Source organism: Myodes glareolus, chromosome 11 (genome assembly GCF_982192425.1).
Source record: "Myodes glareolus chromosome 11, mMyoGla1.1, whole genome shotgun sequence".
NCBI lineage: Eukaryota > Metazoa > Chordata > Mammalia > Rodentia > Cricetidae > Myodes > Myodes glareolus.
The window spans coordinates 29,416,523-29,444,439 of record NC_142036.1 but is presented as its reverse complement, the minus strand read 5'-3'; the positions used below and the strand labels follow the sequence as shown (position 1 = coordinate 29,444,439).

Sequence of the window (27,917 nt, the reverse complement as noted above, 5' to 3'; positions counted from 1 at the left end):
AGGGAAGAAAGCAGAGAAAAAAATGTATAGTTCAATAAAATCAATAAAAATGAAAATACAATGTAGACTCTAAAAAAGGAAAAAATTAAAAGGTTAAAGTAAGAAATGTTAAGACTCTGTTACTAGATAGACACTAAGTTAATGTTATTTCTACTACAAAGAAAACACTTGCTAACCACTGGGATTCCTACTTCATACCAAACCCTCTACATTGTCCTGAAAGAGTAAACTGTAATGAATATTAAGCCAGTCCTGGTTAGCTCTAATTGTCAATTTGAATAAACACAGAGCCACCCGAGAGGAAAGCATGAACTGATAAATTCTATAGATCACATTACCGCTGAGCTTGTCTCAAGGGGATTGTCATGATTGCTACTTGTTATAGGAGAGCAAGCCCACTGTGGGAAGCATTATCTAGAACTTTATAATAAAGCTACTGAATATAAGCCAGCCAGTGAGGCAGCTAGCAAAGCAGAGAGAGAGAGAGGGAGAGAGGGAGAGAAAGAGAGAGAGAGAGAGAGAGAGAGAGAGAGAGAGAGAGAGAGAGAGGGAGGGAGGGAGGGAGGGAGAGAGAAACAGACAGATGGAAAGACAGAAGCAGAGAGGGGAGAAGAAAAGATAGAGAAGGAATTGAGGGAGGGAGAGAGGGAAAGGAGAGAGAGAATTATATTTCTTTGGTTGTTAAGTGACTTTCTGTGGAGCACTACAGGAAATGACTTCACGTTCTTGCCTCTACTGTCCTCAATGCAATCTGTAATTATAAGTGGAAATAAACCCTTTCCTTCCATAAAAATAAAATAAAGACATTAATATCACCCATTCCATTTCCCCTATCACAGCATTTTTGAAATGTATTGTTACTGTGTTACTTTTCTTGCTGCTGTGATACAAATTCCCTGCCAAAATCTACCTAAGGGAGAAAGGGTTTATTTTGCCTTTTAATTTGAAAGAAACACTCCATCCTGGTAAACAGCAGAAAATGGTAATGAGCTGGGAAGTCTTTGTGTCATAAACAGAGGTAGATAGATCAAATCACAGTCATACTCAGAAAGCTGGTAGAAATGAATGCTTATGTTCAACTAGCTTTCTCTTGCTTATATAGCACATCATCCTGGCCCATAGAAGATGCCACCCATATTTGTAAATGGAGACTGCACATTCTTTTCCCAGCCTCCCAGACCTAAATAATCACACATAAACTATATAAATTACTATACTGTTTGGCCAATAGCTTAGGCATATTCCTAGCTAGCTTTTACATCTTAAATTAACCATTTTTATTAATTTGTGTATCAACACAAGGTTCTGACCTAATGGTAAGGTTCTGGCATCCGTCTGCAGCTACATGGCATCTGCCTGACTCTGCCTTCTTTCTCCCTGCATTCAGTTTAATTTTCCCACCTAGCTCTATTCTGTCCTGCCATAGGCCAAAGCACTTTCTTTATAAACCAATGATAATAAAACATATTCATACTATATAGAGGGGAATTCCACATCACAAATGTGCTGTTTGTAGGTGAGGGAGGCTTTCCTTTTCAGTTACCATAATTAAAACAATCCCTCATGGGTGTGCCTAAAAGCTTACCTCATGGGCGACACCAAATCCTGTCAAGTGAAAAATCAATGTACACCATCACAAAAATTTACATCATCCTTCCCATTATCTTTCAGAAAAGAAATAACTAAAAGTTTAGGGGGAAAATGGCCAAAGTTAAATAGGTGTTAACAGGAATTGCTGGGATTTTGCATAACTCTATCTAAAACTGATCAGGAAAAATATAATTATTTTTGGATTATTTCCAAAGTACATTAATAAGTCCCCAAACACTGAATTATACTGCTAGATCAAAACCCAGTTATAGTTGGAAAGTGTTACTATGAGTTAAGGATGATGGATTTCACCTGAGATTTAAGAAACTGATGATGAATGTCATTTCCAAAATCACCGAGTCATACGAGGGAGACCCAACATTAAAATACAGTGGTGTCCACTCTGTCCCTAAACCTTTCCACAGATCACAATGCTGTCCTCTTAGTACTTCCAATTTTAATTAACCCCCCCTATGCCAAGACTCTATCAAGAAACCTTCTTTGCATTAAGGTAAAATAATAGTCTTAAACTATTCTGATATTTTCATTTCTTAATTCTATTAAGGTCAATATTTTGTTTGTTTTATTATGTGGGAAGCTTGTGGTATTTGAAATGGACAGCCGAAGTAAAGAGCCTTTGATCAATAAGTGAGGTTCGAGAAAGGGCCTGACTTTTAGACCCATCACTTCTGACAGTCAAGTTCAAAGGAAATTCAAACATTGGACTAAGCTCACAGGTGGAAGCAATGGCATTTGCTTGATCTGCATTGATCATTTGAGGGTTATTTTTTTTTTCTGGCTCTGACTCTTAGCATGTGACCTTGGACTAGTCACTTAACCTGTAGGGCTATTGGTTCTTTCATCAAGTTAAAGGGAATTCCAGGCCATTTTTTCCTAGGCCCCTTTCTATGATGAAAAGAAATGCTCCACTGCTGGGATTTTGGCAGAACTCATGCTAACACCCTAATTTGGTCCTCAGAAAAAAAACCCATCTTTATATGGAAAAAATTATAAAACTCAAAGGAGAAAAGAATTTGGCTAGAAGCCTACCTACACACTACCTTTCCTGAAATGTTACTTGAAAGAGTCAGTCTTCTGAGACAGAAAGCAGACAGGCACTAAAGAACTAACAGTGAGCAGGGAAGCCAGGATAGAGTGCTTATCTTTAGCCAAGGCTTCTTTTTAAAGTGTAATATGCAAGTGCTAAGAGTTCACTTGTGCTCCCTCCCCTCCCCAATGAAAAGAATATTACAAAATACTTATCTATCCAGTGTCTCAGCATGTGATTTTATTTGGAAAAAAAAAGTCATTATAGAAGTATTTGCAATAAAATGGTGCCGTTAGTATAGATTCAATCTATTTAAATATTATTGTTACAAAAAGTGGGAAATTTCAAAATTTAGATATACGGATAGTTACACATGGGGGACAGAAAATGTAAAACACAGTGGGCGGAGGCTGGCATATTGATGTAGTGGTCTATTACAAGCCAAGGAAAAGAAAGGATTGCCAGCAAACCCCAGAAGCTGGAAAAGGAGGATAGCCTTGAAAAACTGTCAGAAAAATGTCAGGATCTCCTACCATCTTGACTTCAGATTTTCAACTTTCAGGACTGTCTGAAAATAAATCTCACTCATTTTAACACACACACATTTTATTGTTTTCGTTACAGCTATCTTTGGAAAATAAGAGAGCAAGAAGGTACTGTCTTTTTTTAAAAAATATCTGAATGAGCATGTGATCAAACCAGACTTTCTGAATGTGGCTGACACTGAGGGCGGACTGAGAAGCCAAAGATAAAAAATACATCTAATTTGTATGAATAGCTGAACTTGTAGGGAGCCGCTCCCACTTTCCATGGTTCAGTGTAAATATGCACGCATGATGCAAAAACATGTGCTTATTCACTTTCATATGCAGCCACAATCACTCTTTAAAACCTGCCAGTTAAATTATGTTAAACACACACACACACACACACACACATACAAACTCATACCTTGTATTGTATTCCTTTTTAAGTGACTTTCTTTTAGTTTTACACACTGGTTTTGTGCTACACAAAAATAAGTTAAAGTGTTCACTTTGTATTCCTAGAAAACATCTCAGAAAGCTTCAACTTAAGGAAACTAAACAACTACAATATATCACACCTTAGAAACGGAACACATGCGATTGGCCACTTAAGATTGTACTATTTCTGTAAACTTCAATACAGAAATGCGTAGTTGTTGTCAAACGCAAAGGGAAACCAATGCACCCATGCTGCCTGCGTGCTTCCTGCTAGCTTTCCCCTGACAAACATAGCTCAGGAACATAGCTAGGGAGTGGTACTGCCTACAATTCACTGGGGCTTCTTACATCTATAAAAAACAAAGACAATTCCCCAGTGATGGAACACCTACATGTGATGTAGGAGAGTCTTCTATCTATCTGTTGCTTTCATTGGTTAATTAATAAAGAAACTGCTTGGCCTGATAGGTCAGAACATAGGTAGGCGGGGTAGGCAGAACTGAATTCTGGGAGGAAGGAAGCAGAGTCAGAGAACTGCCTGCCATGAAGCTGCCAGGTCAGACATGCTGAATCTTTCCCAGTAAGCCATGAGCACGTGATAAGACACAGATTATTAAAAATGGGTTGAATCAATATGAGAGAGTTAGCCAATAAGATGCTACAGATAATGGGCCAGTCAGTGTTTAAAAAATACAGTTTCCGTGTAATCATTTCAGGGGTAAGTTAGCCAGGATCCGGGTGGGAATGCAGCCCACTGCTCTGTTTGCAATATGCATGTCTCACAGGCCAACTTGATCTAGGCAATTCCTCAATTGAGGCTCCCTTCTCATGATTCTAGGGTGTGACATTTACTTTTCAAATGTAACTCTTCACTATACACCTTAAATGATACTGCTATAAATCTGTCTGTTTCATTGGAATGGTGTGAAAAAGACTGAATGATCTATTGTGTGGTATGGGTCAGGTATGGCTTTTTCTTCAAGGACATACATGTTGGAAGTTTAGTCCTTGGTATGAAACATTAAGAAATGGTGAAACCTTTAAAAGCTGAGGCCTAATGAAAGTAAGGTTCATTGGGGATTTGCTTTAGGAAGGGAACGATGTGAATGAGTTTGTTCTTATGACAGCAAACTGCTATCAAAGAACAAGCCTGGCCCCTGAAACTTTCTTGCTTTCTTCCCTGCTATGTGATTTCTTATGCAGTTCCTTCTGCAATTGTGATCTCATCTACCATGAAACACCATTAGAGATTAACAACAAAGACACCTAATATAAGACTTTTCAACCTTGAAAGCTATAAACTAGGAGATGGGAATATAGTTCAGTTAGCAAGTGTCTACCACACAAGCAGGAGGATCTGAGTTTGATACTCAGAACCTATGTAAAAGCAAAACATGGTAGCATGTTCTTGCAATCTCATTGTTGAAGAGGTTTAGACAAAGGTCTCTTAGGATCTCTAGCCTCATTAAAGAGATTGACTTTCGTATTCCATACACACACACACCTACACACATACACATCTACATATAAATATACACCCAAATTAACAAATGCATTAATACCTATTCTCTCCCATAAAAGCTGTGACCTAAATCAGTTATTTATATAGCAATTAATGCTGTATTTTTGGTTACAGTAACAGTAAATGGACTCACATCAGACAAGGTGGAGTCAGATCAGAATCATTACTGTAGGGTTTGCTCAACTACCAACTAGGCATAGGTGTCTGATGCCGAGTCAAGAAGAAAGATACTTTCTTCTTTTGTTTATATCATGAATGGATTCACATTCTTTTTTCCCAGGCTCAGGGGAAGATTCGGTAAAAGAGCACAAATGTGAAAACCCATGTTAAACACCAAGTACTCATGTGAAAAGTTGGATACGTTTGCATGAACTTATAATGAGCAGGACTATGTGAGAAAGAGGAGACGATAGAATCAATAGGATTGCACAGTCTTCAGCCTTGCACAAGGTTGAGTGAGAGTCCCTGTCTCAAGGGAATCAGCAAGGCAATGACAGAACAGGACACCACATGTCTTCCTCCGGCTTCTACCTGTGGGTGTGTGCTCTGACTTCCAATCACATGCACCACACTCACATGTGTGCACACATATATTTGCACATACACATACAAAGAAATAAAGGAGGAAGAAATGAAGGAATGAAAGAAGGAAGGAAGAAAGCTAGCTAGCTAACTCCTTTACCATTACATTTACCCTCAGGAGTTGTATCTAGCTTTCATACTGTTAGTAGTCCCCAAAAGTGATCTTTCTGTAAACCAAATTCTGACAGAAATAAGAATGGCACTAGTGTACACAGAACAGGGGACTGGGTGTTGACCCCCATAGCATGATCAGTTCCTCAGTCTGACAAGGCATCTTCCTCTAACTGAGATTTTGAATGCTGAACTACCCTGGTAACAACCCAATAAAATTTCCTTCTGTGCCAAACCCAGTACCCAGTGAAGCAATCAGCTTAGCTCCCACCTCCCACATTTATTCCATTTCCTTTCTTTGGATAGGCTTGCTCTTGGCTCATTAAACACAGTCTTGGTTTTTATTTTTATTAATGTTTAAGCTCCCTTAAATCCGTTTTGGAAAAAGCTAAGAGCCGAAGCTTGCATAAACAATGGGAAATGCTCTGACTTCAAAGAAGAAGTCTTGAAAGAGACTAGCCAGGCTGTGGAATGTCGAACTTCTTTCTGCTTGAGCCTAATTAGCTCTGGGATCTGGCAAACCCATGAAACTCAACTGCGCTCAGCAGAGGCCTTTGGCAAGCTTTCTCAAGGACCCTCATGTCTGCCTGGATCATCATCTGAACAGAACATTCCTTTCTATTCCTGTTGAGGTCTGCCTGAGGAATAACAGCCATTTTCCTTCTTCTTGTCTACCATTTGAGTCCTGACAAAAATCATGGGCTAAGGCTTTGCCTCAAATGCAAGGCTCCCAGGCTCATGACTCTAACTTGCAAGCAAAGCAAAAGAGGAATACCATCAGAACATCAGGGAATATGAGCTCTGACTGTGATTCTCTCCTCTGGGAAAGCCTGAACCATGAAAATAAATCCATTTCACAGAACACAGGAAGTAGAGCTCTCCATGCCCCAAGCTAGGCAGTAGTAGCCCTTCTTTGAATGGGCAGAACTCAGGATGTCTTGAAAAACATGACCTTGCAAAGGAAGAAAAGAGCCAGAGAAAGCTGATAACCTCCCATATCCTTTACCACACCTCCATTTTGTCAGCCCCTCAAGTTTTTTCTATTGTTGCTGGCCCCATGAGGCTGGTATCCAAGGGACAGCAAACTAGAGTTCATCAGCCATGCTCAAGCCAACAATTTTTGGTGTGAACGGACTTGTATTTATTTGTTAGTTAATAATCTATGCAGCTTTAGTATAGTACTACCAACACTGAATACGTACTCAGCAAATGTTAAATAAAGTACCATTTGACTGTAACAAATATCCACACATGACACACCCTTTTCCCAAGTCTCAGGAAACATTATAGAAGAAGCAAGAAAAAGATTATGTGAGCTAGAGGTCAGGAAGATGTGCATAAAATGTTTTATCTTCTGGATATAGCAGGACCAATGCCATGATCTAACAGGAGATGTGGCTATTTATGTAATATCTATGCAAAACTAAGTCAGAAAACATTCCAGCATGGAGTGGGGAGGGGCTCAGGAGCCCCCACTCAAGCTGAGGAATTACACTGACAACTGATGGCTGTTAAGATGGGATTGTCAGATTTCTTTAAGGTATGGTTTCTGATAGATGAGACATGCTCCAGTAGATGGCCCTATACACATATGGGTGGGAAGAACTGGCCTAGGTTAGGGATAAAAATAAAGGACATGAAAGATGGAGGAGGGGAGATGAAGGTGGAGGGTGGTAGGTCTAGGAAGATTTAGGGAGATGGGAGGAGGGGGAATATGAACAACATGCATTGTCTGCATGCATGAAATTCACAAGGATTAGTTAAACTTATTGTATTCAGAGGAGAATGTGAGGAAAAGAACTTGTAAGGATAATGGGATATAACAGGGGCAAAAGCAATCAGAATGCATCATGTACAGGTTTGACGTTGATAAAGAGCAGATGCAATCCGTTTTTTACAAACCCAAAATAATAAATAAGAAAATAAATAAGTCTAAAGAAACGCCACAGTGGTTAAGAGCACTTGCTGCTCTTGCCGAAAACCTAGGTTCAGTTCTGATCACCCATATCAGGTGATTCACAACTGGTGACACCCTCTTCTGGCTTTTATGGGAACCAGCACACAACATGGGCACATATACCACAAATGTACACAAATAAAAATAAGTAAAAAGTTAAAAAATATATTTTAAGAAACAAGAATGCAAATGGTCAAATAAATCTCTAAAAACATCCAGAAAAGAATGGCAGTGTATAAAAGGAAACTAAAAGATACACATGATTTCAAACTGCTATATAATTTCCTCTTCCTCTGGCCTGGGTCAATTTTTTCCCATAATATCAAGAATAGAATAAAAACCCTCTCAAGAAATATACTCATAAATTGACATAACTTCAATTCATAACAGCTATTCTCAGTAAGATATGCATTTTCTAAGAAAAAAATTCCCCATGGAAATTACATTGCAACAAATATAAAGAGAGCTAAGAGGTAGCATAACTTTCATTATGCTAGCACCAGATTCATTCTTGCTTCTCCACAGGTTCCCAGCTTGAAATGAAGTCCTCAGCTACTTACTGCAAGGAATCCCTAAAGCATCCTTTATGAGATCACACACTATGAAGCAGGAACGCCTCTAAACTCTCACAGAGAAAACACAGCTACAAAGGGGTCGAGGGAAATCCATAAGGATAAAATCAATGTGGATGTCTGTGCAAGAGGTGCGTTCTTCAGAGAATTAGAAACCTGTTGGACTGCCTGCCATGCTGCCCGCCTGTGCAGCACATTTAATTATTCATTTTGTTCACCTGACTGACCACTTAAAAACTATGTAGTCAGTGCTTCAGCAATAATTTCATTTCTAAGTGTTCCGCCTGGTTATTTTTCTGTGTGTGCACACTATTAATTAATGACTATGGAGAAGTCTATCAATTTTAGAATTCAGTCTCAGTGGAGCTTAAATCTATTACCCATGAAAGCCAGCGTCTACAGCTACTGAGTAGGTACAAAGAGATAAGTATTGATTTTGGTTTTGAGTTTTAATTTTTTCTCATTGAATCTCCATGAATAGCTTGCACTAGCACAATCTTCATAGTGCATCACAGCACACCTGTGCAGTGGGCAGGCCTAACCATTCACATTTAAGAGGATTTGTGTGTGTGCCACTGGTAGAGAATGAAGAACCATGTAGAGCCCTTTAAAAACTCAGCCAAATCCCTCCAGGGCATTAGAGTCTTACTAAATTGAGACAAAAGGATTATAAGCTTCCTGTCTTCTAACCCCATGTTCCTAATAAACTTTTGAGATGAATACATTTAGTTGATTCAGCTTCCTAGAATATGACATTGATAATACAGCAGAAAGTAGTCTCTGGAAGAGTGGGAAATCTCAGTACTAGCATGGGACTGGGCTTCCCTGATGCAAATGACAATGCCATATAATGAGGAGGGCAGTTGGTGGGTCAAAATGTCCCATTTGATTACAGGAGAAGCTGAAATCCAGACTATCAACTCTGATAGTTTATGATTTCAACTTGATAGGACCTCAATTCACTTTGGAGACAGCTCTCTAGTGGATAATAAAAGCTAGGTTAATGGAAGTGTGAACAACTACCTTAAAGGTGTGAGCCCCCCTTCCCTGGGCTGAGGAATGGCCTGAATAAAATAAAGAAAGAAAGAAAGCTGAACATCAGCATCCATTTCACTCTTCACTAACTGTGGCTGCAATGTGCCCGACAGGCTTGCTTCTGCTGCCTTCCCCATCCCAACTGAATACATTGCCTCCATGTGTTAGCCAGAATGCACCCTTTCTTCCTTAAATCACTCATCAGGTATTTTGTCTCAAGAAAAGCAATGAAAACAACTGTCTGTACCAATACTTATATAAAGGAGCTGAAGAGGTATCTTGGGAAGTAAAGTCTTATCATGTAAGTATAAGGACATGAGTTGAATTCCAAAATCCCATTTTAAAAAAGCTAGGAGAGTTGTGAACATTTGTCATCTTACCACCAGGAGATAAAAGCAGGCAGAACCCAGTGGTTCACTGGCCAGCCAGTCTAGTCCACTAAGGGAGTCTGAGACCAAAGAGAGACACTGACTCAATAAATATATAAATAATGTAGGTAACACCCAAAGTTGTCCTCTGTCTTCCACATATGTGTACACACATATGCACATGAACCGACAACCACATACACTTGAACATTTACACATACGTACAAAGGGGCACATATATACAAAGATCCAAATAGATATGTTAAAATTTTTGAGAAATGGTAAAGGTTTTACTATAAATTTTGGATATGAGACACAAATATTTATTAAAGAGAAAGGAGCTGTGGAAATGATTCAGCAGGTAAAATGCTTGCCATACTATTGTTAAAGCTGTAGTTCTTTCCTTAGTGGCCATATAGTCATGGTTACTTATCTGTAATTCCAGGAGTCAGAGACTAGGAAGAGGATAGGAGAACAGAAAGCAAGTTAGTGGGCTAGACTATCATTACTGGCAAGTTACAGGTGATCTCAAAAGGCCCTGCTTTAATGAAAAAGGTGGAGACATATAGGAAGTCCCCCAACACAAACTTTAGGATTTCTACATGTACATGTCACATGCACACACATGTAACCTCACAGTTCAACATACAAATGCATATATATGCAGACCTTATTTACATACACAGGCAAAACTGGAAGGTAGAATGAAAACAACTTCATTATAACAGGGAGTCAAAAAAATGTCAGGAATCATTAGACAAAAAATGTAATTCTATCGACTTTCTTTTTGTGTGTGTGGAATTTTAAGACAGTGTTTCTCTGTGTAACAGCCTTAGCTATTCTGGAACAAGCTCTTGTAGACCAGGTTGGTCTCAGACTCAGAGAGATCTGCCTGCCTCTGCCTCCTGATTATGAGGATTAAAGGCATGCACCACCACCAACCAGCCCTATAGCCTTTCTATATACTGGTGAGGTACATAGTTAGTAAAAGCTAATGGGTTTAAATCTCATAAGAGGGATTGCATCAGGCAACACTATTACCATCTCTCTATCATAGATGAAGACATGGATTCCTAACATTCAAAATCAGATAAAGTCACACAATCAGTAGTGTCTCCTTCACACCTTGAATATGGATACCTAACATTCACCCTAAAGTACTTCCTGCCCCTTAGATTGTCCCTTAACTTATTCTCTGCAAAGAAAACTAAAAGACAGAAAAAATTAGACCTAAACATGAGTGTGAAACTAATTAGCTATGTCACCTTGAGCTAATGCTTTACCACCCAGAACAAAATTAGAATCACCTGGAGTGTTGTTTAGGCTTTGTTTGCTAGTTTGTTTAATTCCAAAAACAGTTTCTAAGACTTCACTTCAAACTCCCTGATGCGATATCACTGAGAAATCTGCACTTTTCAAATCTCCCCAGAAGGCGGCCTAGAGAGTACCCGAGAGTTACTGAATGCTGACTCACCCAGAGAACGGCTGCAAAGCTTATCTGCTCTCAGATGAATCTGGTTGCTCTTCTTGCCTAGCCAGTCTCACTTTTCCATCTGTAAAATGGTGGGATTCGAAAGTGACATGTGACCTCAGCAAGATTTCTGTAACCTTAAGCTTATCTATTTTTCTTAAGTAAACTTTGAAAAGTTTCTACACGAAACTTGCATCTATATTGCTCATCTCCCAACTCCTCCAATGCCAATTCCTCCTCCCAAATCCATTATCTTTTAAAATTGTTGTTGCATGTGTACATACATAGCTGTATATGTAAATACATTTACATTTATGCACACTGAGATATACAATCCATTGAATTCATTTAATTTTGCTTGTGTGTACAAATGTCCAGGACTGACTACTTAAAGATTGGACAACCTATGGAGAGCTCATTCCCAGAAGAAGATAACTCTCCCTCCCACAATGTATCTTCAGTTCTATAGATTTATCTACAAGTTTCATGATTTCGTTTTTCTTTACAAATTAACAGAAATCCATTGTGTGTATATATAATTTTTATTATTCATTCTCAAAGCTTTCTTGATATTTATTTAATTATTATTGTTTTTATTAACCTATATATTTTCCTTTGTTCCCTTTCCTTCCTCCATTCCTCCCCTTCTACACTCCCAATTTACCTAGGATATCTTGTCTTTTTCTACTTTTCATATACATTAGATCCATAGATGTCTCTTTTAGGGTCCTCCCTGTCGTTTAGGTTCTTTGGAATTGTGAATTGTAGACTGTCTTCTCTTTGCTTTATGTCTAAAAGCTACCTATGAGTGACTACACATGATATTTGTCTTTCTGGATCTGGGTTACCTCACTCAATATGATGTTTTCTAGATCCATCCATTTGCCTGCAAATCAAGATGTCATCATTTTTTCTGTTGTGAAGTACTCCATTGTGTAAATATACCACATTTTCTTTATCCATTCTTCAGTCGAGGACTATTTAGGTTGTTTCCAGGTTCTGGTTATCACAAATAATACTGCTATGAACATAGTTGATCACATGCTATGAACATAGTTGAACAGTTACATCATATGTAGTATAATTGAGCATCCTTTGGGTATATACCCAAAAGTAGTATCGCTGGGTCTGTATCTTGAGGGAGGTCGTTTCCTTATTTTCTGAGAAATCACCGCACTGATTTCCAAAGAGACTATACCCATTTCTACTCCCACCAGCAGTGGAGGAGTATTCTCTTAACCCCATTTCCTCTCCAGCATAAGCTGTCAAAGTGTTTTTAACCTTGACCATTCTTACAGGTATAAGGTGGAATTTCAAAGTTGTTTTGATTTGCTTTGCTCTAGTGGTTAAGGATGCTGAACATTTCCTTAAGTGTCTTTCAGTTAATTTAGATTCCTCTGTTGAGAGTTCTCTGTTTAGGTCTGTACTCCATTGTTTTTATTGGATTGTTTGTTCTTTGATGACCAGTTTCTTGAGTTCTTTATATATTTTGGAGATCAGCACTCTGTTGACATGGAATGTCCTTCTGTATATGTGTGGCTTTTATTGATTAATGAATAAAACTGCTTTGGTCTATGAGAAAGTAGAATAAAGCAAGTGAGAATTCCAAGCAGAGATGTAGGAGAAAGTAGGCAGAGTCAGAGAGACACCCTGTAGCCGCCAAAGGAGACAGACACCCTGGAACCTTATAGATAAACCACAAGCCTTGTGATAAAATATAAAATAATAGAAATGGGTTAATTTAAGATGCAAGAGCTAGCTAGAAGTACGCTTAAGCTATTGGCCAAACAATATTTCAATTGTGTGATTATTTCAGGTCTGGGCAGTCGGGAAATGAATGAGCAGCCTCCATATACAAATTGGTACCAAAACATGGGCAACTACATCCACGTAAAACCTGAGAGAGCTTGGAAAGGACTTCTAGACACAAAAAGAACAGAGTTTAGTGCAGCTTTTTGGAAGCTGTATTTTTTTTTCTGATGGGCTCTGTTCGCTGGTAGTGAGCAGAGGCACCACAGTTCCTTCAAGAGAGGTCTTCCTGATTCAGCATTAGCAGCAAACAACATGCAACTTCTTTTGTTTTTTTCAATAGAGAAAAGTCAGTTTATTGAGTACTTAGCAGCAAGGGCAATGACAGGAAAGTGCCTGCTGGTAGACAGTGCCTGTGGTGGTATTTTTAGTCTTGTTTTTTTGTTTGTTTGTTTTGTTTTGTTTCCCTGTCTCTCCCCTCCCCTTTGACCCTTTCCCAAGGTTCTCAGGCTCCCAATTTACTCAAGAGACCTTGTCTTTTCTACTTTCCATGTAGATTAGATCTATGTATATCGATCTTAGTCCTCAGTGTTGTCCTAGGTTTCTCTGGGATTGTGAATTATGGACCAGCTTTCTTTGCTTTATGTTTTAAAAATGCTCAACTTCTTTAAGAAATGTCAGCTTCCTCATTTTTACTAGTTGTGCAAATAGTAACACTCTTTCAGGAGGCAGAGTACTTAAATGGGGTTTGTGAGCAGAGTTAGATAACTTGCTTAATGCTAACATAGACACACTGTGACCCTGGAGCTGGGACAGTGTGCATGACTCTCAAAGGCAGTGAACGTGCCTCTGCCATGATGGACTCGGCAGAACCAACAGGCAGGGCCATGGAGCTAGTCCTCCTAGTCATGCCCACTTAGCACTACAAAAAGTGTTCCGGGTCAAAAAAAAATTATAGATACACACACAATAAAGATAAATCCAGATGGAAAAGACCTCTGAATGAGTAGCCACAAACACAGCTTTACAAAAAATATTAGAAGGAAAATCACAAAAAATATTAGAAGAACCCAACAACACCCATAAGAACACAAGCATCTGACAACCCTTCACCAGCACAACTCAAAGAAGGGAAACACACAAACATTACCACCAGAAAAAATAACCGGAGTTAACAACCACTGGTCATTAATATCACTTAATGTGAATGGACTCATTTCACCTATAAAAAGCACAGGTTAAGAGAATGGATACGAAATCAGTATCCAACATTCTGCTGCTTACAAGAAATACACTTCAAACTCAAAGACAGACACTACCTCAGAGTAAAGGGAAATAGAAAACACTTCACTGAGTGAGATAACTGAGACCCAAAAAGATGAACATGATATGTACTCACTCATAAGTGGATTCTAGCCATAAATAAAGGACATTGAGCCTATAATTCGTGATCCTAGAGAAGCTAAATTAGGTGAACCCAAAGAAAATCATATAGTTATCCTCCTGGATATTGGAAGTACACAAGATTGCCAGGCAAAACTTGGGAGCATAGGGGTGGGGTTGGGGTGGATATTAGGGGAGATGAGAAGGGAGAAGGGGAGGATTCGGGAGAGCTTGGGAGAATGGGATGGGTGGATAAGGGAGCAGGGAAGTAGATATCTTAATTAAGGGAGCCATTTTAGCAATGGCAAGAGACTTGACTCTAGAGGGGTTCCCAGGTTCAAAGAGATGTCCCCAGCTTGTTCCTTGGGCAGCAGAGGAGAGGGTGTCTGAAATGGCCTTGTCCCATAGCCACACTGATGAATATCTTGCATATCACCATTGAACCTCATCTGGCGATGGATGGAGATAGAGACAGAGACAGAGACCCACATTGGAGCACTGGACTGAGCTCCCAAGGTCCAAATGAGGAGCAGAAGGAAGTAGAAAATGAGCAAGGAAGTCAGGACCACAAGGGGTGTGTCCACCCACTGAAACGGTGGGACTGATCTAATGGGAGCTCACAAAGGCCAGCTGGACTGGGACTGATGGAGCATGTGATCAAACCAGTCTCTCTGAATGTGGCTGTCAATGAGCGCTGACTGAGAAGCCAAAGACAATGGCACTAGGTTTTGATTCTACTGCACACACTGGCTTTGTGGGAGCCTGGTTTGTTTGGATGCTCACCTTCCTAGACCTGGATGGATGGGGGAGGACCTTGGACTTCCCACGGGGCAGGGAACCCTGACTGCTCTTAGGACTGGAGAGGGCGAGGGGGGGTGGTAGGAGTGGTAGGGAAATGGGAGGCGGGGAGGAGGTGGAAATTTCTAATAAATAAATAAATAAATAAATAACATTTTTACCATGGAAGATAAAAAAATAAATAAAAAGTTAGTTTGGAAATCAAGTGTTCATTAGTTTATGGGTTAATATCTGGGTCTTCTATTCGATTCCATAGGTCGACTTCTCTGTTCTTATTCCAATACCAAGCTGTTTTCAAAACTGTAGCTGTGTAATAGAGTTTGAAGTCAGGGATGGTTATACCTCCAGAAGTTCCTTTATTGTATAAGATTGGTTTGGCTATCCTGGTTTTTTTGTTTTGCCATATAAATTTGATTATTGTTTTCTCAAGGTCTGTGAAGAAGTATGATGGGATTTTGATGGGGATTGCATTGAATCTATAGATTGCTTTTGGTAGAATTGCCATTTTAACTATGTTGATCCTCCCAATCCAAGAGCAGGGGAGATCTTTCCATTTTCTGGTATCCTCTTCAATTTCTTTCTTCAAAGACTTAAAGTTCTTGTCAAATAGGTCTTTTACTTCCTTGATTAGAGTTATACCAAGATATTTTATGCTATTTGTGGCAATCGTGAAAGGTGATGCTTCTCTGATTTCCCTCCCTGCTTCTTTATCCTTTGTGTATAGGAGGGCAACTGATTTTTTGGAGTTGATCTTGTATCCTGCCACATTACTAAAGGTGTTTATCAGCTATAGGAGTTCTTTGATAGAGTTTTTGGGGTCGCTTATGTACACTATCATATCATCTACAAATAACAAGAGTTTAACTTCTTCCTTTCCAATTCAAATCCCCTTGATCCCCTTATGTTGTCTTATTGCTATTGCTAGAACTTCAAGCACTATATTGAAGAGGTATGGGGAGAGTGGACAGCCTTGTCGTTTTCCTGATTTCAATGGAATGGCTCTGAGTTTCTCTCCATTCAGTTTGATGTTAGCTGTCGGCTTGTTGTAAATAGTTTTTATTATATTTAGGTATGATCCTTGTATCCCCAATCTCTTCAACACCTTTATCATAAAGGAATGTTAAATTTTGTCAAATGCTTTTTCAGTATCTAATGAAATGATCATATGGTTTTCTTCTTTCAGTTTATTTATATGCTGGATTACATTGATAGATTTGCATATTTTGAACCAGCACTGCATCTCTGGGATGAAGCCGACTTGATCATAATGGATAATTTTTCTAATGTGTTCTTGGATTCGGTTTGCCAGGATTTTGTTGAGAATTTTCGCGTCGATGTTCATGAGTGAGATTGGCCTGTAATTCTCTTTCTTGGTTGTGTCTTTATGTGGTTTTGGTATCAGGGTAACTGTAGCTTCATAAAAAGAATTTGGCAATGACTTCTGTTTCTATATTGTGGAATACATTAAGGAGTATAGGTATTAGCACTTCTTGGAAGTTCTGGTAGAATTCTGCATTGAAATCATCTGGTCCTGGGCTTTTTTTGGTCGGGAGGTTTTTGATAACAGCTTCTAATTCTTCGCGACTAACCGGTCTATTTAGATTGTTCACCTGGTCTTGATTTAACTTTTGTAAATGGTACTTATCTCAAAACCAGTTCATTTCTTGTACATTTTCCAACTTTGTGGCATATAAACTTTCGTAGTAAGATCTAATGATTCTCTGAATTTCCTCTGTGTCTGTTGTTATGTCCCCCTTTTCATTTCTGATCTTATCAAGGGAGCTAAAGGTATGCAATGAAAGAAGGAAAGCATCTTTAACAAATGGTGCTGGCATAACTGGATGTCAACCTATAGAAGAATGAAAGTAGATCCATATTAATCACCATGCACAAAACTCAAGTCCCAATGGATTAATGACTTCAACATTAATCTGACCACTTTGAACCTTTCTGATAGAAGAGAAAGTGGGAAGTAGTCTACACGACATAGGCACAGGAGACCACTTCCTAGGTAAAACCCCAGTAGCACAGACAATAAGAGAATCAATGAATAAATGGGACCTCCTGAAACTGAGAAGCTTCTATAAAGCAAAGGACACTGTCAGTAAGACAAAAAGTCTACCTTCCGACTGGGAGAAGATCTTCACCAACCCCTCATCAGACAAAGGTCTGATCTCCAAAATATACAAAGAACTCAAGAAACTAGACAAACGCTTATTAAACCAATTAAAAAATGGGATACTGATCTGAACAGAGAATTCTCAACAGAAGAACTTCGAATGGCCAAAAGACACTTAAGGTCATGCTCAACATCCTTAGCGATCAGGGAAATGCAAATCAAAACAACTATAAGATACCATTTTACACTGGTCAGATTAGCTAAACTCAAAAACACCAATGATAGCCTATGCTGGAGAGGATGTGGAGTGAGGGGAACACTCATCCATTGTTAGTGGGAATGCAAACTTGTGCAGCCACTGTGGAAATCAGTGTGGCGGTTTCTCAGGAAACTGGAAGTCAACCTTCCTCAGGACCCAGCAATTTCACTCTTGGGAATATACTCAAGAGATACCCTATCATACCACATAAGCAGTTGTTCAACTATGTTCATAGCAGCACTATTTGTAATAGCCAGAACCTGGAAACAACCTAGGTGCCCCTCAATAGAAGAATGGTTAAAGAAGGTGTGGAACATATATACATTAGAGTTTTACTCAGCGGTAAAAAACAATGACATCTTGAATTTTGCATGCAAATGGATGGAAATAGAAAACGCTTTACTGAGTGAGGTAACCCAGACCCAAAAAGAGGAATATGGTATGTATTCACTCGTAAGCGGATTCTAGCCATAATTAAAGGTCTTTGAGCCTATTATTCGTGATCCTAGAGAAGCTAAATAAGAGGTGAACCTGAAGAAAATCATGTAGTTATCCTCCTGGAGATTGGAAGTAGACAAGAGTTCCAGGCAACCTTGGGTGCACGGGGCGGGGGGGAGGTGGATGGAAGGGAAGAGGGTTAGAGAGAATGGAGTAGGGGAGGATTGGGGAAACCTTGGGGGATTGGGATGGGGGAGGGAGGAAGGATGGATATGGGAGCAGGGAAGTATATAATATCTCAACTAAGGGAGCCATTTTACAGTTTACAAGAGACTTGATTCTATAGGGGTTCCCAGGTCCAAGGAAAGATCCCCAGATTGTTCCCTGGACAGCAGAGGAGAGGGTGCCTAAACTAGCCTTGTCCCATAATCATACTGATGAATATTTTGCATATCACCATAGAACCTTCATCTGGAGATGGATGGAGGTAGAGACAGAGACCAACATTGGAACACTGGTCTTAACTCCCTAGGTCCAAATGAGAAGCAGAAGGAGGGAGAACAAGAGCAAGGAAGGCAAGATCAGAGGGAACCTTCACACGATGATGGATGGAGATTGAGACAGAGACCCATATTGGAGCACTGGACTGAGCCCCCAAGGTCCAAATGAGGAGCAGGAGGGAGAACATGAACAAGAAAGGCAGGACTGTGAGGAGTGTGTTCACCCACTGATACAATGGGACTGATCTAATGAGAGTTCACCAAAGCCAGCTGAACTGGGACTGAACGAGCGTGTGATCAAACCGGATTCTCTGAATGTGGCTGGCACGGGGACTATCTGAGAAGCCATTGATAATGGCACTGGGACTTGTTTCCTCCGCATGTACTGGATTTTTGGGATCCAGTCTGTTTGAATGCTCACCTTCCTAGACCTGGAGGGAGGGAGGAGGAACTTGAGCTTCCCACAGGGCAAGAAACCCTGACTGCTCTTAGGGCTGGAGAGGGAGGAGGAGAGGGAGTGGGGGGAGTGGGAGGGTTTTGGGAGGAGGGGCAGAAATGGTAACTTTTATAAATTAATAAAAAAAGGTAGTTTGGTATGAGCTAACTCATACTAATAATAATAGTAAGGAATAGAGTGAATATTTGTAAGCTATTATTTATAGGTAATTTACATTGGTATAGATTCTTGTATATTGATAAATATTCAAATTATATCTGTTAGATTGAATATGTTCCTATTTCTGTTTATAATATTTGTACCCCTATGCAATTGTAAGTTTTCATATTGTATGCATGCATGCTTCTATCTCTGTTTAGGACATTTTGTACATTATACAATTTTAGGATATATTTATCATATTGCACTATACATTTCTACCTCTGATAAAGATATTTATACATTGTTTATATTTTTAGGTCATTGTCCTCATTTGCTGCTCAGTTGTTTAAAAATTGTTTAATATTCTAATATGAGGTCTACTCTTTAAGCTATATAGGTATTAAGAATTAGAGGCCAATAGTCATACATGTTCATTACACTTATAGTTAGGCTAATCAAGATCTTTAGATACATAGAGATTGTAGTCCACAAAGATAGATAATCTTCAACCACTTCAAAGAACTGGCATTTAAATAACTTAGTATTCTGTTGACATGAGACACGATTGCTCCTGGCAGCACCAACCTATTCCCGAAAGAATGTTGGGCACTGAAGGTACTCCACTTGGATCTTGTTTTCTTTTTGGCAAAACATGGCCTTTGGGCAACGAACTGCTTATGCTTTGACCACTGACAAAATGCAGGGTGTCTGGACAGAACAAGCAAGATACAAGAAAAAAGACTGCCAAGCCTTGCCAAGACAGGGTAAAACAGTTTTGAAAATTTTTCTACCTCCGAAAATGGTCTGTCAGCTACTCTAGGACTTAGCCACAGTTAGTTGCTCCAATGTTGCAAATAAGACTTTGGGTGATTATCCAGGTAGCCAGTTGTCTCTGTCATTTATTACACATCTTGGAAGTTGTTTGATTGTACTTCCTGTTTACTCAAGTAATATTATTTCCCTTCTTAGGTCTTCAGTGTGATTGAAGACTAGATAGTCACAGTTACTTTCCTCTCATGACTTAGCCAAACCATTTCTAATACTAGACTTAGACTCTTTAGAATAGGATAATTATTAAAACATTTTGCATATGTTTCTTGCTTGATACTGTTTGTGCTAGTTGCAATTCTAATGTTTATACTTGGTAGGTGTTGGGTATAGCATTTATTAGGCTTACAACTCTCTTATTTAGACAAAAGGGGTAGGTGTTGTGGGAACTCCTTCAGCCAATAGCCTTTAAGATACCAGCCCTCTTGGGCTTGGTATCTTGTACTATAAATTTAGATATAAAGTTTGCAACAGTCTCTCCCTTTCTCAATTGCTGGATTCAGTTCCTGTTCCCTGTTTGTGAAGAGGATTTTGATCTGTGAGTCTACCCCTAAATAAAGAACTTTTTTTTATTATACTCAATTCTAAGCTAGTGTGGGTCTACTTTATAGCATCCATCTATACTCTGTCTGAAGTGGGGTTGGTGAAGATCTTTTCCTTGATTCATTGGTGATTCAGGTGAGCATTGTTTAATTTTCATGTGTTTGTGGGCTTTCTGAAATTGGTGTTGCTGTAGAATTCTGATTTTAAGCAATGGTGATCCGATAAAGCACATGGGGTTATTCCAATTTTTTGTACCTGTTGAGGTTTGCTTTCTTGTCTAGTATGTGGTCAAATTTTGAGACATTTCCAAGAGTCACTGAGAAGAAGGTATATACTTCTATGTTTGGATGGCGTGATCTATAAATGTCTGTTAAATTCATTTGAATCTTAACATCTGATTAGTTCCCTTATTTCACTGTTAATTTTCTTTCTAGCAGACCTATCCAGTGGTGAAAGTGGGGTGTTGAAGTCTCCCACTATTAGTGTGTGGGGTTTAATATGTGACTTAAGCTTTAGTAGTGATTCTTTTACATGTGAGGGTGCCCTTGTATCCATGTCCATCCTTGGACATGGATGTTCAGTATTTCTTTTTGAATAGATTTTTCCTATAACATATATAAAAGATCTTTGTGTCTTTTGATTAATATTAGTTTGAAGTCTATTTTGTTAGATATTAAGGTAGCTATGCTAGCTTGTTTCTTCAGTCCATTTGATTGGAAAATTTCTTCCTAACCCTTTTCTCTGAGGCGATGCCTGTCTTTGAGGTTGAGGTGTGTTTCTTGTATTCAGGAGAAGGATGGATTCTGTTTTTGTATCCAATCTGTTAGCCTGTGTCTTTTTATAGGTGAGTTGAGTTCATATATATTAAGAGATATTAATGACCAGTGATTGGTATCTCCTGTTAATCTAGTTTTCATTTTTGTATGATTTTATTGTGTGTGTTTTTCCCTTCTTTGGGATTTGCTGCTGTGAGATCATCTATTGTCTGTGTTTTTATTGATGCCATTAACTTCCTTGGGTTATAATTTTCCTTATAGTACTTTGTGTAGGGCTGTGTTTGTAGTTGGGTATTGGTTAAATATGGCTCTGTCATGGAATATCTTGTTTTGTCTATCAATGATGATTGAAATTTTTACTGAGTATAGTAGTCTGGGCTGGCATCCATGGTCTCTTAATGTCTGCATAATGCCTCTTGGGGCAGGCTGAAGAAAGGGACACCCACAGGAGAAGGCCCAAGCCAGCAATCTCCACCAGAACAGGTTCAAACTAGCCATCTCTGCAGAATCAGACCCAGGCCAGTGATCTCTGCAGGGCCAGGCCCAGACCAGAAACCTCTGTGGGAGCAGGCCTGAGTCAGGGACATCCACAAGAGTAGACAAAAGCCAATGACCTCCACAAAACAGGTCCTATGTGGGAATGTGTCAGGAGAGTTAAGGAAAGGATTGGACACTGGAGAAAAGGAAGAGTATAGAGTCCGAGAGTTAGCAGAAAATATGTGCCCAGCTAAATGTATTTTCCCAAACTGGATACAATGACTGAAGAAGATGACAAACTACCCCACAAACACACAAGTTAATGGGCTATTTTCCCTGCTTTGTTTCTGAAATATCATCATCCATTTCCTACTGATATGTGAGTAGTCAGGTTCTGTGATTCTTATACCGATCCCTGCTTGCACCAATATGCCTTTTTCCAGAATAAATGAATTGTTATTTTATTATGGAAATGAATCCACGTTATTCATTTAAGAAATGGTAGTCAAAGAATTGGTTTGGCTAAATTTTGACTTAGAACAACTTTATGTGCACAAACTATTTTATTAATGAACAGTCAATGTATGATTTAGTTCTCTGCTTCTTATGCTACTGAAACAGAGCATTTATCTATGTGTTCTTCAAGGTGTTTGAAGTGTGATTAACACACTAATATTTTTTAATTACAACGGGTCAGAAATGTATTTTCCTCCCATTTTTATTGATCTCATAAATATAAATAATACATGCATTTGAAATACACACACACACACAATTTACCATGACATGCGTGTGTAAGTACATGCATGCACATATAGTGACTCCACCTGCTTTAAATTGGATAGACTTTTATACTGCTCAGTAATCCAGAGATGGATCTTAAACAGACATTCTATTCCTTGCAATGCCATAACTGATGGAGCTACATATACTCTTGGCCTCTTGGTGAGCCATGAAACAGCTATGGGCCAGGAAGGAGCCTGGAAAATGCTCCCTGCAGTCCCCAGCACTATAAGAATTAAACTTCTTCTCTTTGTAAGCTAGAAAGTTTATCATGTGGACAGCAGCCCAAATGGACTTAATTTGATAAAGCATAAGTTCAGATTCAAGAGAGGCATGGAAGCGATGCCTTCAGGAAGAAGGTGAGAACCAAGGAGACCTGTGTGGTAAGCAGGGTATGCATTGGGTGGCAAAGGTAGTGGGATGTGAAATTCTAAACTAATGAATTAAAGAAGTATGGTTTGCAGTTTGAGTGAGGAGAGTAAATAAGTGGGTAGAGGCTTCAACTAGTCTATAACCTGGGCTATTCAAAATTACAATAAAAATTTCAGTAAAATGCAACTCTTGTTACTTAAAATGATAACATAACTTCTTTTCCGATTAAATCATACTAGAAGCAAAATGTTTACATTTTTGAAAAATCTTCCCCTCTGAGACCTTTGTGTTCTTGCTTTTTTTATTAACTTTTATTTCCTTGTAGTACATTTTTATAGTTATTGTAATAAGTAATAATTAGTGGTAGGAATATGAGCAGTACCTTTGCCAAAGTAAGAAGTAAATTTTAAATGTTTTCTTTTATTGAAAATATGCTAAAATTACATTATTGGACCACAATCGATATTATTAAAATGTAGCACTCCAACATGATACAAAATATGTATAGTTTTCTACCTATTGTGTTAAAATGTAATGGAAACTCAAATCCATCATTTCAAGAGAAGCTCAAAATGTAAAAACCACCAAGTTGCTGTTGGGATCAACTACAAAAGCACCCACAAGAATACTTTCAGCCCAAAGAGATGACTTGTTGTGACAAAGAAACAACCCTTTGTCTCCAAACACAGGAAGTCAGGACCCAGCTCCAGCAGCTTTCCAACTGCTCCTTCTGCAGATTAACTAACCTCATCCTGACCTGAACTTGAAGAGACAGATAAATGAAAGAAATGTTATAAAACGCTCACAGTTTGTTCTCTCTAAGGAAAGCACACTTGCTTCCTAACCATCTAATACATATTGACTGCTAAAGGGCTAGACAGTTGAGAGGGTTCAGAAATTATGCAGCCCTGAGCTTCACAGTAATAAGGTAAGGTGATCTGAGATCATCCCACAGCCTCTTGCTAAGTGCATACCTCTAGTCAGATCTCCAGCAAAAGCAAAACTCAGGAGAGGAAAGGAGTTGGGTTCAGAATGGGCCAGTCCCCATTCTTACATCTCTCCCAGAACCCACGAGAATGATCACACTTTCATTTAAAAATCAGAGAAGGCATTTGATTCCAGTTCACTCTACCCTGCCACTCTGAGAAATTGAAATGAACGCCTACGTAATTTTTGCCATTCTGGAAATGATAGCTTTTGGGTAACAACCATTTTTTCATTTTCTCATTAATAACAATTTCTGAGGTAAACCATCCTATGATAATTTTAACAGGTCAATGACCAGAGTAATAGAGAAATTTCAGTATATCCATTTCGTCTTGCATTTGGAGTGGGGGAGTTGAATGTCAATCTAGCAATTCAAATTCTCTAAGAGAACTTACTGATATGCAAAGTTCTCATTTAAATAGTCTTTCTTATGGAAAAATATATTTTAATGACTTGATCCACTTATTTGTAATTATAATTTTATGTCCTAAGGACTACATCCAGTGAAGTTTTAAACTTTTTTCTTATAGCCAGGATAGCAAAATTTCCATTATAGATTATACAATGCTGGGAGTACACAAAGAATTTCACTTAAGTTTAAAGTCTCATGGAATTGAAAGAGAGGATAAATATGTAGGTTTTAATCTGGCATGCATTTTTCTAAGTAAACTAGGTCAAATCTTGATGGGTGAAGTTAGTCATGTCTGCTATTGCGCTTTTAGTTAATACAAGCTAATAGTGGACAATTAGTTTTATTTGCCTGGAAGTGAAATAAAACATATAAAAATAATTTTAATGTTATATCAAATCAGATATCCAAATGAAAAAAATCAAAGGAACTTCCTCTTAATTAAATGCAATGTATATTTTTGCTTTTAAATTCTCTTCAAAGACTATGTAGGGAAGGGCAGGAAGGAACAAATATCAAGGAAAAGATTGAAGGCACACAAGAAAACCTGTCATATAGAAGAAAATAAAAGAAAAAAAATTATATATATGTATATATGTACACACATATATATGTATATATACATACATACATATATATGTGTGTGTGTGTGTGTGAAGTGTGAATCTATTCTGTATAGAACACTCCACAATCTGAAATCAGGTACACAGAAACTATGAAGCCATACTCCAACCCTCCATATATGAGTAACTTGGGTAGGTCCCCTAACTGCACTAATAATAGGCTAATAATTTTTAAGTAACTCTAATAATGATAATAGTAATCACAATCATGTGTGAAATAAATAGTCGGCCATGTGACAGATAGTTAGTTACCATCACAGATCCTGACTGGGAAGTCTTCTGTTGTGTATTTGTCTCTAGCTTTAGGCCACTTGGTATCATAAGGTAGCTTATAGATCAGCTATAAATTCTCCTCTCAGCTTCCATAAATGGAAGTTTATAGCATCAAGACAATCCTCTTTTCTCCACGTCTACTGGTTGAACTATTATTGGTACAGAGACTCGTTATTAGGGTTCTAGGCACCAAAAGCCATAAGTCTTAAATCTTCAGAGGTTTTTTGGACAGATTATAGAGAGTTTCCAAGTCCCCTCATGAAGAATAAAGTGGGCAAAGAAACACTTCTGAGGATGCCAGTAAACCAACTTACCTGAACCCAGGGTCACACCTTGAACTTCTTTGGTACTCAAAACCATGAATTTGCTGTTGTTCTGTTAGCCTTGATGAAGTCTTAGTTACCAAAGGCCATACTCTGTGAGTTGTTACCCTTGGTTAATGACTTGATCATGGACTTCTTTGCCTTTAGAACAATCAATAAATTCTTGCTATTTGTAAACTATATCCCCAAGTGGGCTGAGGTAGAAAATCGGTAGCAGTAAGTTGAAGTACTGCTGTAATAATATTTTTCTTAAAGTGAGGATAAGCTTTGGAATTGGGTGATAGAGCAGAGGTAGAAAGACTTTTAAGGTTTAAATAAGGGTAAAAAAAAAAAGGCTTCTTTACTGTAAACAGGTCATATTTTCTACTAGCCTAGAATGATATACAAATCCTCTCAAGTGGATCACACTGACTCATCTTTCTGCTATTCCTTTATAAGGCAGAGCAGCTGGCACTATACAGGAATTAACCAGTTCATAATCGAACTGGTGTTAAGAAAATGTTTGAGACCTCAGCACCTTCCTAATCTCCATTGAACTAAGGCTTGACAGGAAGAATGGGCCTGTGGCCTGCAAGAGGATAAAAGATACAGTTCCTAATTAAGGGTCCTAATCTTTTCATTAACAGATAAGCTAATTTTCACCAGTAGTAGCAATGAATGAAGAGGCTCTGGAGGAAAATACAGGAGATAAAGCTGGCCATTACTACCGCTTTGTGACAGGAGCTGGAATAGCTTTGGGGTCAGATGCCTGTGCTGCCGTGGGGGGTGGGGAAGTCAGAAAGCAAAACCAAAGGGAAGAAAAAGTAGCCTAACCTATTTCCTTCTCAAAAAACTTCAGAATATTTAAATCATACAAGGTGATTGTGAAAAGATTAAGGAAATAAGGAAATAAAATAAAATCGCCAAAAATAAAAACAAAAAGAACCTATTTACAGTGACCATTTGTATGATATCCCCTGCATGTGAACCAGGGTCAATAAAATTCTAAACGAACTGAAGATGTCTGCTCTTATATTTGTCTGTACAGGCGGTATCATTGGAGGGTCTGCCCATGTTTAGTTTCTATCTCTTATATCTCTGTCTCAAATGTAAAAGTAAACAGTCTTTCAGAACTTCTGAGATAAACATCTACTTCTGTCACTATTGCATTTTCAATTGGGGTGGAGTGGGGAACTCAAAGCACCCTCTCTAAGATGAACAGGGAGAAACTGATTGCAAATTTGCCTTCACCAAAAGGCTAAGTGAAACAGAGGACCTTAAGGAACAGGCTCGTTTAACTGTTGTTTAGATTCGATAAATAATGCAATTTTAATGTTTTATTATTCAGATTTTACTGGTTTTTAGAACTGGAGGAAGTACAATTGGTTTCAGGATAAAATAAGTCATGTTTTAGAAAATTTTTCTTCACTCATTAGTGATTCTGTCCTAGTTTATGTAGTATCAAAGTAAAGAATCAGCAGAGGTAATATTGAAATATTGGCTCAAAACGATCTACTTGAATTCTATCATCCACTAGACGTATGTAGACTGCCTTTTTGAGCAAATAAATTTGTGGAATAGTCTTGATATAAGTGACTCCTTGAGACTATTTTAGACTAGTATAGAAACAGTAGAGTTGGCGCATTAAAGTTAAGCTAATAGTTCCCCAAACGAAGCTCCAATCCCAGTCAGTTAGACCTTACTCTATTTCTCCTGTCTGAAAACTCTAAGACCTATGGTTGTTGGAGGCAGAGTAGGCTCCATTTACACCATTATATTAAGCACAGGCCTTCCCTGGCTTTCCAGGTGTCTACACAGCCTCTATCAGTTGATGCTATCTCCTTGGTTTAAGCACAGAAGTGCACAGCCGTAATTTCCACCCCACTGGCCCATTTCCATAGCTCTACATTGACTAAGTAGCCTGGAAAACATAGCATCAATTTGGGAGACAACTGTACCCTAGAAAGCAGCACACTTTGCTAAATAACTAGCTTTTCTGCTACAGGCTAGTAATGATTCTGGAATATACAGGAGAAAATAAGATTTAATAGTTCATGCTATTAAAGTAGGGTTGATCTTATTTACTTCTAGCTTTAGAGAAGACAGCATGACATGGTCACACTTACAAGGTAAGTTCAGACAAACGTTTTTGTAGTGGTGAATGCTTCTGTTTCTACTAAATGTAAGTGGGGTTGTTGTTGTTTTCTGGCTAGTGGCAGTAGGACACTACATCACAGGTTTATTCCAAAATTCTGGGGTTTTCAGAAAATGAATAATAACAGCAAAGGTGAAAAGAATGGTCTATACAACAATGAACATGTCATGACTGGAAGCTCTGAAATTAGCACTGAAATTAATTCTTCCTGTATCTATAGGTGTAACTGTTGCTACATTTTTATCATTTGTAACCAATTCTCAATCATGTGGGACTGAATTGTTTTCCCTCATTTGTTCTTTCTAAAAATGCTAGAACTGATCA

At 38.5% G+C, this 27,917-nt stretch overlaps 1 long non-coding RNA gene across 1 annotated transcript in view; it reads right to left on the bottom strand.

Annotated features, from left to right (window-relative positions):
• LOC125409918 (uncharacterized) overlaps window positions 1-27,917 on the bottom strand; it is a 206,836-nt gene that overhangs the window by 132,619 nt on the left and 46,300 nt on the right. Inside the window, exon 2 of the long non-coding RNA XR_015004355.2 lies at window positions 11,225-11,303. This is a non-coding gene — a long non-coding RNA (uncharacterized LOC125409918). The remainder of the gene's footprint in view (window positions 1-11,224; window positions 11,304-27,917) is intronic.